Here is a 14,662-nt window from a genome sequence, read left to right on the forward strand (position 1 = left end):
TGTTTGTTTTTTTGGTAGTGGCCACCCTGATTGGTGTGAGGCAGTTGGGAGGTTGTTTTTGCTTTTTAACCTCATTTTCACATGGGTATTAAGTATCATTTGTCTGCAGCACCAAATCTATTTTTATCATTGAGGGCCTGCAAATCCTCACAGGGTGTGCCCCGCTGCACTGGTGACCAGAGTTAGAGGCAGGGCACTCAGCGGAGGAAGAGCCGTGTAGCCAGTGGTCTTACTGCTGCCCTTACAACAGAATGCTGGAGGGCGCCCCTCACACTAGCCCCAGGCAGTTTTAGGACCTAACTGTGGCCGCCCTGATCATCCTGAATTTTCAGATCTCGGCTCCCAACTCCCCAGGGTCCTGTCCCCAGATCTCTAGGCTTAGTCAGGGTTACAGTTCCACTATCTAGTAAAAATGACCCAATCCATTCCGTGGTAGTACACTTACGTAATACTACTTATATTAGTGGTTAACATTTATTGTGCCAAGCAGTGTTATAAGTAATCCAAGTACCTTTTGTGGCCAACTCTGTCTTATGGATGGAAGCCAAGGGGCGGAGGGCTGAGTGGCCATTCCAGGGCTGCACAGCTGGTAAGGGTGGGCCCAGAGGGTGCAGCTGGGCCACCAGGCTCCTGTGCCATGTAAATATGCCTCTCCTGGGGGAACAGATGGACAGGTCAGGGCTTGTCATGGCAGAGCAGCATAGAAGGGAAGGTGCACTGAGGTATGGACACAGAGAGACGAGGACAGCATAGATGAACCAGAGCTCATGTTGGGGCCTTGACTGTACGGATCCTAGTCTGGCCAAGGGAGGGGCTGGGAACGTGTCCTTGAGGAGGCGGGAATGTGCTCTGGGGGCTTTAGGGCCACCTTCTTTTTTGCTGAGGTGAAACCATCAAAAGAGAGAATCTTTCTGGGTACAGTGGCTCACACCTGTAATCACAGGGCTTTGGGAGGCCAAGGTGGGAGGATCACTTGAGCCTAGGAATTCAAGGCCAGCCTGGGCGACATAGCAAGACCCCATCTCTAAAAAAAAAAAAAAATAGCTAGGCATGATGGCTCACACCTGTAGTCCTAGCCACTCAGGAGGCTGAGGTGGGAGGATCACTTGAGCCCAGGAGCTCAAGGTTGCAGTGAGCTATGATTGCACCGTTGCATTGCAGCCTTAGTGACAGGGTGAGACCCTGTCTCCAAAAAACAAAGAGAATCTAGGGAAAGTGCTCTTGTTTGGGAGAACAGTACTGTAAAATGCCTCCAGTAAAAAAATTTCGAAGATACAGGAAAGCTCAAAGAAGACATTTAAAATGCCCCTAAAATTCCAACTCCCAAAATTAGTTCTGGCATTTTGGTGTCCCTCCTCCTGGAGGTTGCTCTACCTGCATTTGCTGGTGGTGTTCTAGCCAGCCCTGGGTGTGCCCCGGTTGGCTTACCCGCAGGAGCAGGAGCAGGAGCCGCCGGGGTTAGGAGTCAGCCTGGGAGTGAGCTTGGAACGTGCCAGCCAGGCCATTCCCTGGGTGTGACCTTTTATGACTGGGTTTTTTACATGAGTAAGCTTGCACTTAAGTGCTGTTTTATCTTCTCCTCTTTGCATTTAATAGAATCTTTATCTGTACTTGTCAATAAACATCGACTTGCGTGGATTGTACTGCCGGCATAGCATGCTATAATATTATTATTAATTTAACCTGTTTCTGATGGGTGCCTATTTGTTTTTTGGTATTTTTTCCCCCGAGATGGAGTCTCGCTCTGTCGCCCAGGCTGGAGCGCAGTGACATGATCTTGGCTCACTGCAGCCTCCGCCTCCCGGGTTCAAGCTATTCTCCTGCCTCAGCCTTTTGAGTAGCTGGGATTACAGGCGTGAGCCACCACACCCAGCTAATTTTTGTATTTTTAGTAGAGATGGGGTTTTGCCATGTAGGCCATCCTGATCTTGAACTCCTGACCTCACGTGATCTGCCCGCCTCGGCCTCCCAAAGTGCTGGGATTACAGGCTTGGGCCACCGCACTCGACCCATCTGATGGTGCATATTTGGATGACAGATTTTTACTGATAAGGCACCATGGAGATAAACATCCCTGGGCAGGGCATCTCTCTGAGCTTGCGGGGTTGCTGAGGCCCTGGAAATACACCTGTTAGACTCTGTAGACATCAGAGGCCAGTTTCCCCTTCCCCAGTGACTGTGGCTGGTCCTGTTCCCTGCCTGGGAAGATGTTGGCTGTTCGTCTTCCCAGCCTGCCTGCTGCCCCTGTGCGGGCTCCTGCCCTGGGTGGGTTTTGCAGCTGGACAGTAGCCACCCCTAGAGAGGCAGTCACAGTCAGTTGTCTCCCACCGAAGCTTGGAGGGCATCTAACTCACCCAGTAAGTGGGGTCCAGGCCCCTCGACACAGTGGGTGTGTGGTTGGGGGGCTGTCTGGAGGGTTTGCTCTTCGGCTGCTGGGGGGCAGGGACGGATGCCTGGAGTTTCTGGCCCCAAGTGGGAGAGTATTGCTGAAAACTTCCTCCTAGTTCTGAAATTTTGTGGTGTATATTCTGACCGTCCAGTAATTCCCTTCCCTGTGTGAAATATTTCCAGAACTTTCTGTCATTTGCAGATGCTTTGGGCATGACTTACCATCCCAGCCCGAGGCCTGTCCTCCTCAGCCGGGCTGGTGACCGCTCCCACCCACAGAGCTGCCCGTCAGGGTTAAGCAGCAGCTTTGGAGGCTTTGATACATGTTTTAGGGTTACAGAGTTTTTAATGAGGTTTTCTTGTTATGTACATTTTCAGAGTGCTACTGTTTGGCACAGCTTGACCCCAAACAGAAACCCACAGCTGCATTCTTCTGAGCAGGTAACTGGCCACACCTCATCCACCATGTAGACTTCAGCTTGCAAACCGCTTAATTTCTTTCTTGTGCTTCTTTTTAAAGCTAGCAAAAAATTATTGCACCGTGCGCTCTGGAATGGGCTGTTAGCAGTGTGCACTTCTCTGGAACAGCATGCTTCCCAGGCTTCTGGAGGTCGGGTACGTCCCTCGGCCGCTGTCACCCGGCTGGGACCCAGGAACCTGCTCTTCATGAAGTGCTCACCAGGCTCCAAGCCTGAGGTGAACTTGAGATTCTGTTAAGAAACCAGTTTGAATGAGCACAGCTCAGCCCAGGTGTGCTCAGGAACTTGGTTTGTCTCTGATGCAGGGCGGGGAACTTTGCTTTCCATGCCTGTAGTGTCAGACACTGCCCCCTACCCCTCAACACTGATATGACTTCTGGAAGTTTCCAAGCCTTGCTTTCTTAGCTGCAAAAGAGGGATGGTGACAGTGTCGCTGGGTGACCTGAGTTACTGTCTTCACAGCCCCCTCTCCTGGCCCCAAGAAGGCACTCACCCTGATGGGGATGTCGACGCTCCCCTAGACGTCGTCTACTTTGGGTGAAGCTAGGATTAGAGGCTTCTTGGCATCCAGAGTCAGCCGAGGTGGCTGCCGGCCTGGTACAACTCCTGGTGGTGGGTCTGGGAGGGCTGACTGGGCAGGGAGGATAGGAGAGCCAGGCCACATGCCACTTCTGTCCAGTGCCCATGCCCAGGCTGCCCCATAGGTAACCTGCATTTGGGGAAGGAGCTCGGGGCTGTGCTTGACTCTTCGTACTCTTGGACGAACCGCTTAGTGGGCCTGTGACCCAAGGCCAAGAGTGAACATGGAAGGGGAGACCCCCCCCAGGGACCTGCGTCCATCCTCTCTGTCTTCTGGACCTCTGGAGCAGTCATGCGGAGCCTGCAGTGGTGTGGTTGGCAGGTTCCAGGGGCCCTGAGGGACCCAGGGGGCAGAGCCCTAGAGAAGCCTTGTGCTGGCTGCTGACAAGGTGGAGATGGGGACCTAGTGGCTGCTTTCTTGCATATTTCCCTGTGGCCAGCCCATACTGGGATCTGGTTTTTTGCTCTTCTGGGGGGAGTCTGTCACCCTGCCCCTGGAGGTGGGTTGGCCGTGTGCACCATGGTCCTGTAGGTGGGGCCGGGGGCCATTGCCCTGGTGCAGGAGAAAGCGCTGTCTTGGAGATGGTGGGCCAGGCCGTGTGCAGAATGGCTGGGAGCTGGCCTGCGCTGTGTGACCTTGAGCTGGCTCTGTGCCTGTGCCTCGTTCTCCTACCTGTGATGAAGGGGCCGGTTCCTCGTGGTTCTGAGTTCCTGCGACTGGCTATCTGTAGTCCTGAGATCCACGCTGGCTGCAGTGGAGGATGTGTGCCTCCCCTCTGCTGCCCGCCTGGCACCCTCTCTGGTGGCTGGGGCGTGGCACTGGGCTCTTGGCAGGTCATACGGGTCTTGCCCTCGTCCCTCCGGTTCAGGTTCCCCTGCAGGGCCAAGGACTGTGTTTGGGCGGTGCTCGGCAGCATCGAATGTGAGGCCCAGAAGGAAGCTGCATGGGCCGTGGCGGGGGCCGGCTGGAGCTGGTGGCCAGTGGTGGTCCTCAACTTGTGACCACTGAGATGGTTGGGAAGAGCCTGCCTAGGAAATTGTTCAGTGTGGGGGCCGTATCCCTCCATGACAGGTCAGCTGTGGTCAGACGGACAGCAGCAGGCCCTCAGTGACACATGCAGGTGAGAAGGGCCTGGGTGTTGGAGCCAGCCTCTCATGTCAGCCCTAAGCCACCCATGCCTACAGGGCAGAGCCCACCCCTCAGGGCCAGGCGGGCCCTCCACAGGTCGTCACCCTAGTGGTGAGTGCATCCCTGGGGGAAACACACCTCCTTCCTGGGCCCTACAAGAGACAGAGCAATGGCCAGGTAGCCCCCGCCTCCTGGAGCTCTCAGACCTGGAAGGTGACTGTGTGGGGGGTAGTGAGTGACGATGACTCACCAGCTCCTCCCCATGTGTGACCTGCCACGTCTCACACATTCTGAATCATCTGGAAGGTGACACACTGCTCGGAAAATGAGAACCCCCACATGCTGTGGAGCTGGCTGCTTGCTGGAAGGACAGACACCGGGATGGGGCTTTGCGGGGCCGTAGACCCTTAGGCTTGGGCGCTTTGAAGTCAGCCCCACTAAATGCCACTTGCAGGTGCTGCTGACCGGGGGTGGAGAGGGGGTTCCAGGGTAATAGGACCAGATTCCTGTTAGCAGTGCAGTGAAACGTGAGTGAGGTCTGTTCCCATTTGGGGGCTGCAGAGTGAATCCTGAAATTGGGGGTTTGCTTGACTACTTCAGGGAGGAATTCCTACCTGGGCTCCTTTCACGCTGAGAGGACAGCAGAGGTCACTCCCCAGGTCCCAGCTGTCTCGGGGAGGCAGGGACTGTGGTTTTCTGATACAGGCATCTCACCGGGGTCACACTGCTTCCTTAGTCCATATGCACTTGACCCTCTTCCAGCATCTACGGCAATTTGGGGTTGGATGGACCTGAGTGACTGCATCATTTTAGGCTGCCCCCCTCTTCTGACTCCCCAGGAAGGGAATTGAGGAACTGCCTCACTTGAGCTGGAAGCATCTGGAAGAGAGGAGAAGAAATATCATTTCCCTTGCACTGCAAGGGAGGCCGGATTTAGTGAGTTGAATGTGGGGATTGACTAGAATTCATTAGAGTAGAGTGTATCAACCTCTGATGCAATACTGGGCTTGTGACATTCAGCTAGAGGGTCATTTGGTGATTTGGAAATAGAAATTGATTGAAATTCTGGCCATCCACATGGGCAGTAATTGTCTTAGTGGCAAAGGGGGAACTTGTTGGGGACAGACTTAGGGCACAGGTGTGGTTTGCAGTGTTTGCTCCTTACCATCATAGCCAGGTGTTGTGGTTGTCACATGGTCTATTTTTAGCACTTCTGTGTTGCTGGTCACCTGCCCACAGTGACCACTTGGTCCACTGTTGATGGGAAGTGAGTTGGTTTGGTTTGAATATGGTTAAGAAGTTGCAGAGTCTTAAAATAATTATGAGCTTAGTTGAAGTTGCTTCCTCTGATACTGAGGTCGAGGGAGGTTCTTGTAGCCTCTGAGGGGCTTTGGGGCCTGGTGGATCAGGTCGAGGCTGCGTGCACCTGGTGTCTGCACACGATGGTAAGATAGCATTTAATGTCAGTACTGAGACGGGAACTGAGAGCCCCAGATGATGAAATGGCGAACGTCCTTTTGTTTCCCACCTGGAGTGAGGCAAAGCTGGGGCCTTCGCAGAGCTCTGGCTGGAGCTTGTGGTTCTCTGGTGGGTTTGCCACGCTGGAGCTAAGGCTGGCAAAAGCCATGTCCTGGGGAGGAGGCCCGGATAGTGAGGGAGAGCCTCCTGTTGACTAGGTTCCCTGTTGACTCTATTCTGGTTACAAGCTGTGGTCATGCCGGTCTAACTTTGTAATTGTAGTGTATATATTTAAAGAATCACTAAAGATGAAAGCAAGGAAAGTGGCATTTTGTGGTTTTGAGACTTAAAAAAGAAGTTCCCACTTGGACTGGGGCCTGTCCGGAGGCTCCTGGGCCTATCCCCTCATGCCGTGCCTGCACCGTGGCAGAGGGGGCAGGCCTCTGGCGCCTTTGCAGCTGGGCTGAGTCTGGGGGCAGCAGGGGAGGAGGATCCTGGTCTGGAGGAGGTCCAGTCCCCTGGAGAAACTGCATGCCCTCCCCCTGCGGACACTTGGTGGGGACTAGGGATGCCTCTGAGTGCAGGGCACCTCCCCAGGCTGCCTATAGTCCTGAACCAGTTCAGGGTTCTGAATGGTTCCGGCAGATTCTGTGATGCCTTCACCGCTGGCAGATGGCAAAGAGAAGGAGCCATTGTTTCTGAAGGGCCTGTTTCTGTCCTGGTGTCGCTGGAGGATGAAGCTGTTGGCTCAGGGCAGGTGGAACCTCAGCACAGCTGGAGAGCACTGTGCCAGTCATGGTCGTGGGGTCACTGCAGGACCCGGGAGGGCATCTCACCCCTCCCAGTGGCTCTAGATGGTTGTTGCATTTTTCTGAGCCTGTTTTTCCTCTTCCCAGCAGTGCTGTAAAACCTGTCTCCAGTGGGGCACACTGGGGGAGGGGGTGGATGTACAGCCAGTGGGGCCACAGGGTCAGGCTTTCAGGACTCCTGCCCCCGATGTCAAAGCAGCAGGCTTGTAGGCTGTCCTTGCCCAGGCCTCTTGAATACTGGGATTCAGTCAGATGTCAGATATGAGGGTTAGTGAGGAGCCTGCCAGGGAGCTGTGAACATGGGAGATGTGAGCAGCCCCTTCCCAGGTGTCAGGGCTATGTGCTGCTTCCAGGTGACTGACAGCCTGACCCTTGCAGAACCCAGTAGAACAGTCACTTCCTCACCCTTGCCTTATGGCGGGTGTTAGTTATTCTTCCTGCTTACATTTTCCCCCGGGAGACCCTGTGAGTGAAGACCAGCTGAGGGGAGGCATCTGTTCCCAGAGGGCAGGTCCGAGGTTGCCCTGGCCTTCGAGCTGAGCCACAGTGGACAGCCAGGATTTCAGTGGGCGGGTGTCAGGGATGGACTGAGGACATACCTGGGGGAAGGTGGCAAGGCCTGGGTAACACTGGGAAAGGCAGGAAATCTGGTGGATGCAGGCCAGTTCTCAGTCCTGGCTGCCGGTTACATGGGCTGCTGTAAAACCGGACAGACCCTGGCCTCACTAGGGAGCTGCTAAATCAGAATATTTGGGGGGCTTGGTCTAGATAGGTGGTGTATTCTCAATGTTCCACAGAAAAGGGGGAAAATGCACACCTTGCAAGTTGTAGGGCTTCCTTTGGGGACACTAGATTGGGGGCTGGGACCTGCCTCTGCAAGCCCTGGAGAGAAACAGGAGGCTTTGGAGCAAGAGAATAGTGTGATGCGAGCTGCCTTGTAAGAAATAAGCATGGCAGCTGGTGTGTAGGGGGACCGAGGGCTGAGGGCACAGGGGCCTTAAGAAGGTGGAGCTCTTAGAATGTGGTGTCATTCCCTTACAGGTAGCGGGAGCCAGGTGGAGGCCTCACAGGAGGGATGGTGGTATGAACCATGGGTGTGAGGGAAGTGGGGGACATTGGGCAGAGGTTGGGGGAGGACAAGAACAGGGTGCCTGGGGGGCCAAAGCTGGGCAGGACACAGTGAGGAAGGCAATTAGTAGGGTTCGAGAAGGGTCCTGGTCAGAGAAAGGAAACACTTTCCGGGCAGGACACAGTGAGGAAGGCAATTAGTAGGGTTCGAGAAGGGTCCTGGTCAGAGAAAGGAATTAAGGGTGCAGGGTTCTGAAAAAAAAAAAAGAGCTTGAAGGAATTTGGAGTCAGGGGACGGAAGCATCTTGGATTTAAATCATTTCAGACTCATTGAGCTGAGGTTAGTAGTAAAAGCTAATGTGGTGGTTGTGGGCTTTAGAAAGAAACTTCAATTTAGGAATAAATCACAGAGTAAACCATCATGGTTTAATGGAGACTGATGTTGGTCTAGGAAAACCTGTTTGCCCCTGCACTGCTCATTTCTGTGGGGTTCTGATTGGACCTTTCCCCACCTTGGTGTGGGCTGCCATTGTGGGGATAGTGCCATTTTGTTGGTTGTTTGTAACATTGTGTTTAACGTCCATGCCTTAAAGTCCTCATTTGTGCAGTCTCATCTCTGGTGGTAGGGCTGTGTCTTATCCTCTCCCAGGGAAGTAGCTGGGGGGAGGAGGAGGTGCTGAGGGAGTAGTGGAGGAAGGGGAGTTGCTGAGGGAGTAGCTGGGGAAGGTGAAGTAATGAGGGAGTAGCTAAGAAAGGAGAGGTGCTGAGGGAGTAGTGAGGGAGGAGAGGTACTGAGGGAGTAGGGAGGGAGGGAAGGTGCTGAGGAAGTAGCTGAGGGGGTGAAGGTACTGAGGGAGTGGAGGTGCTGAGGGAGTAGTGGAGGGAAGGGAGGTGCTGAGGGAGTAGTGGAGGGAAGGGAGGTGCTGAGGGAGTAGCTGAGGGAGGGGAGGTGCTGAGGGAGTGGAGGTGCTGAGGGAGTAGCCGAGGGAGTGGAGGCGCTGAGGGAGTAGCTGAGGGAGTAGCTGGGGGAGGTGAAGTACTGAGGGAGTAGCAGAGGGAGGGGAGGTGCTGAGGAAGTAGCTGAGGGATAGGAAGGGGCAGAGGCCTGTTCTAGGTCACACAGCTGGGTTGTGGCAGCATGGGAATCTGAACCAGGCAGGCTGGCCTCACAGCCGTCACTGCAGCTATCACAATATGCTTCCTCCATAGTTGAGGGAGAAATTAAGAAACAATTAAGGTTTCTAATAGACTTGAAAGAAGCATAAAAAATGTTTGAGCTGGCCGGGCACAGTGGCTCATGCCTGTAATCCCAGCACTTTGAGAGGCCGAGGCGGATGGATCACCCGAGGTTGGGAGTTTGAGACCAGCCTGACCAACATGGAGAAACCCTGTGTGTTCTAAAAATACAAAATTAGCCAGGCATGGTGGCGCATGCCTGTAATCCCAACTACTTGGGAGGCTGAGGCAGGAGAATCACTTGAACCTGGAAGGTGGAGGTTGCAGTGAGCCAAGATCACGCCATTGCACTCCAGCCTGGGCAACAAGAGTGAAACTCCATCTCAATTAAAAAAAAAAAAAAAGCTTGAGCTAGGTGACTTGTATTTTATAGCAAAGATCGTATTACTTTGCAAAAATGACTTCAGCTCAACTAACTGAAAGTTTTAGAAGAGAGTCAAATGAAAATAAATCATGGAAATTATGTGTGATTATTTCCCAATAAAAGGAAGCAACCTCTCAGCCTGATCACTAGAAGCCCTGAGCCTCTGTTTAAGAAAGGCAAGAGAAGAACACGTTGCTGACACATTGCTGACAGTCTCTAAAATGGTTATACAGGTTGTAACAACTATTAAAGTAAGATCCCAGCACCTGTGTCTTCTGTACTAACTTTATTAAGAGATTTCATCACAATGGAGATTTTCAAGAACAGCAGACAGACATGATGGAACCATGGAATCTCCCCTGAGCCCGTCTCCCAGTGCCCTCTGTGTGGTGCCTAGACCTCTGTAACATCACTGTGAACATTCCAGACAGAAAAGATTCTTGGCCAGGTACTGCTGGTGGTTAAAGAAAAATGAATTGTAAGTGGAAAGTTGGAAAGGATCTGAATGTCCCACATTATGATATTTAATTATGGAATATTGCACAGCCGTGACAGGCTGCTGAGGGCACCATGTAATAAACGGCATGGGGATATGCACGCATGGTGTTCGGGGCAGGGACACACAGGACCGGGACATGACCCATACGGGCCCTCTCTCTCCACCAGCTGGTAGGCTCCAGCCTCTCTCTTGGACTTCAGGTCTCCTCTTGCATGGCTGCCAGCCTGCCTGTCCCACTTCCCGTGTTACAGAGCCAGCAGGGCCCCCCCGCCGTCCTGTGCAGTTGCTGTGGCCTGCCCTCCCCAAGCCAGAAACCAGGGGCTGGGAGTCTACGGTCTTTATCTGACTTACACCTTCACCCCACGCCCTCCAGTAGTGACTGGTTGAGTGAATGAGTCAGAGTTTCTTAGAATGAGGAATTCAACAAAATGCCAGAAAGACCAGAAACGTATGTCATGTCTGTCTGCTGTTCTTAAAAATTTCCATTTTGATGAAATCTTCCTCTTAGTAAAGTTAGTACAGAAGACACCCGAGCTGGGATCTTACTTTAACCAGCATTATAACCGGTATAACCTTTTTAGAGATTGTCAGGAATGTGTTCTCTTGCCTTTCTTGAATTTTTCAAATTTTCTACAATTACTGTATTTTACTTTTGATATCAGATTTAAAATATTTTAGTTAGAAAACCAGATGATTAAGGAAAGAATTCGAATAGTTCTAAAGAATCCAAATCGTGAAAAATGAAGCATACTCCTTTTGCAGATCAAATTCTCTCTATAGGCATTGCTGCTAGCAAGTTCTTGATTAAATTGTGATCTCTTGAATCATCCTTCTGATGATCCTGTGTGCACACCCATTCACACACACACACACACGCACACGGTCACACACCATGTGCCTGCACAGATGGAAACATAATACACACATTTTTGGGAACCTTACTTTTTACTGAACAATGCCCTTTCATACAATTGCAGCTTTATTCTTTTTAACAGTTGCATAGTATTCCATCCTCTGGAATGTGCTATAATTTGTATAGAAAACGTTCTATGCTATATCTGTGTGTACCCATGTACATAGACACACACACACTGGTGGACTTCTTGGTGTCTTTGGAGTTTACCTATTGAATAGCCTCGTTCCAGTCATCTTGCACACATGGGGGCATATCCACACTGAATTATTGGTGGAGAACTGCTGGGTCAGAGGTTCTGGATGTAGCTTCTTGGCAGATGTTGCCCAGTAGGGCACGGGAACCTGTCCTCCTAGGCCCTCTCTGTGTACTTTGTAGCCAGCCTTTCTCATGGGTGCCCTGCTCAGCAGAGTGTAATGGTATTGTGTTGTAATATGCATGCCTACCCCATCGAGCTGCGTGCTGGAGTGCCAATTTCAGTGGAAGGTCCCCCATTGCTCTCTGTCCCTGGAACTTCCTTACTTGCTTCTGGGCCAGGATGAGGAGATTGAGCAGAAGGGGCTCATGGCCCCCTCCCCATCCACAGCCACAGCAGCGCTGCCTGTCACAGTGTTCCTAAGCCCTGCTCCCAGGAGTCTATGTGACCCTGGGGAAGCCCCGATCCCCCGTGTGTGCAGGAGGAGGCTGATGGAGCCCACAGTCCCTGGCAGTAGGGGGTGTTAGATGTGCTAACAGCCGCACCCTGCTTGCTATATCTCTCTGAGTCTTCTTAGCTAGGCAGGGATGGCTTCATTTCACAGGTGCTAAGAATGATAGTTAATGCCTCCCAGTGCTTAAACAGTATTGGGCACCTAGGAAAGCACTAGGAAGCATTAAGTATGATTAGTCATGGATCCTCATAACAACCAAATGAGACAGGCACTATTAGTATGCCCACTTTTTGGATGAGGAAACAGAGGCCCAGAGAGGCTCAGTAACTTCCCCCAGGAACACACAGCTTGGAGAAGCCAGGACTGGAACCCAGGTTCTTCCGATTGCAGAGCCCCTTGCTCTTGCTTCATCCCACTTGTCTTCTCTGTGTGCTGAAGAACACCAGGTCCCTGCTTAGGGAGGACGCCCAGAAGGCAAGGTCATGTCTGCAGGATGGAGGCCAGACAAAGGCATTGCCCATGGCTCTGTCCTTCTGCCATCAGTGACCACTAAATAGCTGTTCACAAGGCCTGGGCTTTGCTGGAGCCCCACACTCTCCTGCACTATAGGGGGTGCACCAGGAGAGGATGTGAAGGCCATGAGAGGGAAATGCTTCCCTCTCTTCTAATTAATTTCATTGCTTTTTGGTGAACAGGCCATTGGATTCTTTTTACCTGTGCTGTCAGGAGTTGGGAGGTATGAGTTAAAACAGCACGGTGAGTAATTACATGAGAAGTGTGGCTTTGCATTTTTAAGCTGGGTGACTCATAACTGTGGGGTTGCACGCTGAGGAAGAAGAAACAAACCCTGTATGTGTAGGGTGAAGGCAACGTGGGGTTGGGGCCTGGGCAATTCACTAAGAAAGGAAGTGTGTTCCCACTCAGGAACCTTGGGGCTGGCAGCTGTTTTTGGAGGCTAGATATGAACCCCCAGCTGGGAGGCAGGACATGAGGATGCTGGTGTTCAGGTGGAGTTGTTGGAGGCGATTGAGGTGAGACCCCAGACCTGCTGACGTTTGTTGTTAGATGCCACAAAATTACCGTGAATATGATACATGTCTTAAACCACAGGATGAGCAGTTGTGGGTCTTTATTAAAGTGACAAAGGCTTATTTCATTTCTAGAAAACAGAAGTTTTTCAGGGTTTTTTTTGTTTTGTTTTGTTTTTTTGAGACAGAGTCTTTTTCTGTCACCCAGTCCAGAGTGCAATGGCATGATCTCGGCTCACTCCAACCTCCACCTCCTGGGTTCAAGCGATTCTCCTGCCTCAGCCTCCCAAGTAGCTGGGTTTACAGGTGTGCACCGCCACACCCGACTAACTTTTGTATTTTTTTTTTAAATAGAGATGGGGTTTTGCCATGTTGGTCAAGCCGGTCTTGAACTCCTGACCTCAAGTGATCCACCTGCCTCGGCCTCCCAGAGTGTCAGGATTACAGGCCTAAGCCACAGCGCCTGGCCAGTTTTTCAGTTTTAAAATCCTTGATATTCACATTATTTACCTAAACCTCTTATTTATGTATGAATCCCTGCCTTTGTTGCCTTCAACTGTTTTTTGGCACAGTCTCCAGGCGGCCACTGTCCCCTTTCCCTCCCGTGTGACAGGAAAGCCTCATGGAAACAAGTGATGTGGCACTTTGCAGGTGCCCACAGCAGCGTGGACTTTCCCTCTTTGCTTGTCCAGCAGTTGTGCCCAAATGCCCAGCCCTGCCCTAGGAGTTTCAACAGGAAATGTCAGTGTCAGGTGCTGGGTGGAGGTGGCCTTTTCCAGGATTCTCGTAGCTGCTCATGTGAACCTACTTTTGCTTATAAAATTGGCCGTAAGAGCCATCCACTGCTGGAGGGAAGACCCCAGTATCAGTCTCTGGAAGCTCCGCTATGGTGGGACCTGATGAATCGTGATCGTTTCTGATCACTGCCCTCATGGTTCATTTGCTAACCTCGGATGCCTGCTCAGGGTTCAGAGGATGTGTCGGCCCCGAGGGGCAGGGGGACCGGATGTTGTGTGCCTGGATGGCTGTGTCTAAGGTTCTGCTCCCTGGGGAGGGGTGTGCAGGGCGTCTGTAGAGGAGGGAGCCATCCAGTGAGGGGCCTGGGTGGGAGGGACGGGGGCTTTACACCTGCGTTTCCAGGGAGAGCCGCCTCCTTCCCAGCTGGCTTCAAAAAAAGAGCCATGATCATATAAGCTCTGAAAGCAAAAGGCAAACAAAAAAGAAACCCTCCTCACCACAGAATATGCTGGAGTCTGATTCCGAGGTTTAACAATTACGTGGCTCCTGTATTAATAGAATCATGGGGGGGATCAGCGTCGGCTCCTGAGCGTCTGCAGTCCTGCACGTGGCTCTGGTTTTGCGACTCTGATTCTCTTGATCTAATTGTTGGTGCTGCTACTGTGCCCCACGATCCCTGTCTTGAGGTTGATCTCCCACACTGCAAAGGAGTGACAGCCATGCTATGGAACCTTGCCACGCCACAGTGGACATTGTTCTGTTGGGCTGAAAACCAGCCATCCAAAAATAAAGGAAGATGAACAGCTCTTTAGTTATTTGTGCTATATGTGTTTTATTATGCTATATGTGTTTCTGACTTTTCCTTCTTTGCCTCATGAAGATGAATTTTAAAGGATACATATCTAGAGCTAATAGACAATTAGATAGTACTTTTTTGGTTCACGGACTCTGCTAACTGGAATGGCTTATTTTGCAAGGAAGTCCACCTGGTCAGGTCCTGGGGCTCATCTCCAGCACCGGGTGCCCTTCCCCTCTGTTCGTGGGTGGGCGGTTACACAGCCCCTCCCTCCTGTCTGCCCCAGCGCTGTCTTCCCCAGCACATACAAGGCAAGCTGATCCTGCATCTAAGGAAGTCCAGAACATTTAAACTCACAATAATTTGTTTTCAGTGCCTTTCTAGGAGTGTTGCCGAGTTTAAGTGGATGGACAATTTAAGGGCTTAAATAGCCTTGTTTCCCATTATTTTCACAGCAAAGATTTCTGAAGACTTCTTTCTAGAAATGACTGGAAAGTTTCAAGAGGCATAAGATACAGGTAAAACCAC

General features: G+C 51.8%; 1 protein-coding gene across 6 annotated transcripts in view; it reads left to right on the top strand.

The window, feature by feature from the left end:
- The window catches only part of SEMA4D (semaphorin 4D), a 135,029-nt gene that overhangs the window by 64,312 nt on the left and 56,055 nt on the right, over positions 1-14,662 (top strand). For 4 of the 6 annotated variants that reach the window (XM_030806909.1, XM_030806870.1, XM_030806637.1 and 1 more), the window contains exon 3: positions 14,590-14,652. The exons of the other annotated variants lie outside the window; for them this stretch is intronic. The gene's annotated coding sequence lies outside the window, so the exon portion shown is untranslated. The remainder of the gene's footprint in view (positions 1-14,589; positions 14,653-14,662) is intronic. 6 annotated transcript variants of the gene reach the window in all.

The sequence above is a fragment of the Nomascus leucogenys genome, chromosome 1a (assembly GCF_006542625.1).
Source record: "Nomascus leucogenys isolate Asia chromosome 1a, Asia_NLE_v1, whole genome shotgun sequence".
Lineage (NCBI taxonomy): Eukaryota > Metazoa > Chordata > Mammalia > Primates > Hylobatidae > Nomascus > Nomascus leucogenys.